This window comes from Ranitomeya variabilis, chromosome 6, assembly GCF_051348905.1.
Source record: "Ranitomeya variabilis isolate aRanVar5 chromosome 6, aRanVar5.hap1, whole genome shotgun sequence".
NCBI lineage: Eukaryota > Metazoa > Chordata > Amphibia > Anura > Dendrobatidae > Ranitomeya > Ranitomeya variabilis.
Window position 1 is genome coordinate 172,338,021 of NC_135237.1, and position 2,534 is coordinate 172,340,554.

Here is a 2,534-nt window from a genome sequence, read left to right on the forward strand (position 1 = left end):
GAATACAATTGCATAATGAAGGCCCACATAGGGCGTTGTTCACACGAGTACTGCATAGTGTCTGGTTCACAGCCTATTAGTCACGCCCCAACTTTTCGATTAGGTGGGCTGGACAGCACACTTTTCAATGCATCCCAGTGCGAACACCCCTCATGCAAGACCGAACGTGTTTGGGCTTGGCTACACCTGAAAAATATAGTGCAAAAAATATGCAAAAATAGGTATTGGTTGATATTTTGGCCAAAATACGCAAGCTCGTAACCCACGCCAAGGGTCCCCACGCTTAGGAGTCCTACACTGAACTAAATAGCAAAGCCACTAGAGACTCAAGGTCTACAAAAATTCAACTCAAAACAGCAGAAAAAAGGCAGCAACACTTACCTGCCCAGATCTTGGAACAAATGCACTACAGGGTGTAGCCAGCCCATAATGCAAGATGTTAGAAACACAGGTGCAAAATACTAGGTCAACAGCTGCTGTTTTGAATAAAATTTTTGGAGACCTTGAGTCTTTAGTGGCTTTGCTATTTATTCAATGTACGGTGTACACAGAAAGCTGCCAATCAATGGTATGTGCAGAGTTAAACAGGGCTTAACATTCTGAGCTCTGCTAGTTCTTCATCAGAGAAAACTACACCTGCTGCACCCAGTAAATTAAGTGACACATCACTGGAATCAAGGTCTCTATCCCTACATCTTGCTGCTCTCAGATTACATAACAAAAGCCCGGTGGCAGATTCCCTTTATTTTTTTTATGTTCACAGGGAATAGAGGTTTTTATAATGCATACAATATATAAAAATATATTATTAAATTAGGCTGCACTGTGTTTGGATGTATTTAGAATAGAATATATGAAACAAGGTACACCTTGGCAAGGGATTATAATAACGCTTTCTTTGATAATGTACTTTTAACTACTTGCCTCCAATAATGCGAAGGTGTGATGATTGTAACATGTAAATATTTGTATATATGAGATTGTATGGCAGTATTGCTTAACAATTGTATTTAGTTGGCTGCTAAGTGTTTGTAAAAGCATATTTTTTCAAATAAACTAATGTATCATAACATTCTTGTGAGTCTAGTAACTTGTATGCAACTAATATTGCAGAAGCCAAACTCGCTATCAATATACACTGCTCAAAAAAAATAAAGGGAACACTAAAATCCCACATCCTAGATATCACTGAGTGAAATATTCCAGTTGTAAATCTTTATTCATTACATAGTGGAATGTGTTGAGAACAATAAAACCTAAAAATTATCAATGTAAATCACAACTAATATCCCACAGAGGTCTGGAGTTGGAATGATACTCAAAATCAAAGTGGAAAATGAAGTTACAGGCTGATCCAACTTCAGTGGAAATGCCTCAAGACAAGGAAATGATGCTCAGTAGTGTGTGTGGCCTCCACGTGCCAGTATGACCTCCCTACAACGTCTGGGCATGCTCCTGCTGAGGCGGCGGATGGTCTCCTGAGGAATCTCCTCAAAACCTGGACTAAAGCATCTGCCAACTCCTGGAGAGTCTGTGGTGCAACATGACGGTGGATGGTGCAAGACATGATGTCGCAGATGTGTTCAATCGGATTCAGGTCTGGGGAACGGGCGGGCCAGTCCATAGTTTCAATGCCTTCATCTTGCAGGAACTGCTGACACTCCAGCCACATGAGGTCTGACATTGCCTTGCATTAGGAGGAACCAAGGGCCAACCGCACCAGCATATGGTCTCACAAGGGGTCTGAGGATCTCATCTCGGTACCTAATGGCAGTCAGGCTACCTCTGGTGAGCACATGGAGGGCTGTGCGGCCCTCCAAAGAAATGCCACCCCACACCATTACTGACCCACTGCCAAACCGGTCATGCTGAAGGATGTTGCAGGCAGCAGATCGCTCTCCATGGCGTCTCCAGACTCACGTCTGTCACATGTGCTCAGTGTGAACCTGCTTTCATCTGTGAAGAGCACAGGGCGCCAGTGGCAAATTTGCCAATCCTGGTGTTCTGTGGCAATTGCCAAGCATCCTGCACGGTGTTGGGCTGTGAGCACAACCCCCATCTGTGGACGTCGGGCACTCAGACCAAACTCATGGAGTCTGTTTCTAAATGTTTGTGTAGACACATGCACATTTGTGGCCTACTGGAGGTAATTTTGCAAGGCTCTGGCAGTGTTCCTGCCTGCACAAAGGCTGAGATAGTGGTCCTGCTGCTGGGTTGTTGCCCTCCTACGGCCCCCTTCACATCTCCTGCTGTTCTGGCCTGTCTCCTGGTAGCTCCTCCAGCCTCTGGACACTATGCTGACAGACACAGCAAACCTTGCCACAGCTCGCATTGATGTGCCATCCTGGATGAGCAGCACTACCTAAGCCACTTGTGTGGGTTGTGGAGTCCGTCTTATGCTACCACGAGTGTGAAAGCACAGCCAACATTCAAAAGTGATCAAAACATCAGCCAGAAAGCATTGGTACTGAGATGTGGTCTGTGGTCCCCACCTGCAGAACCACTCCTTTATTGAGTGTGTCTTGATAATTGCC

General features: G+C 44.9%; 1 long non-coding RNA gene across 1 annotated transcript; it reads right to left on the minus strand.

The window, feature by feature from the left end:
* Positions 1-340: 340 nt before the first annotated feature.
* On the minus strand, positions 341-686 carry LOC143782130 (uncharacterized). Its single transcript, XR_013216875.1, has 2 exons — positions 560-686; positions 341-502 (listed from the first exon to the last, which is right to left on the minus strand). It is a non-coding gene; the product is annotated as an uncharacterized LOC143782130 (long non-coding RNA).
* Positions 687-2,534: the final 1,848 nt, after the last annotated feature.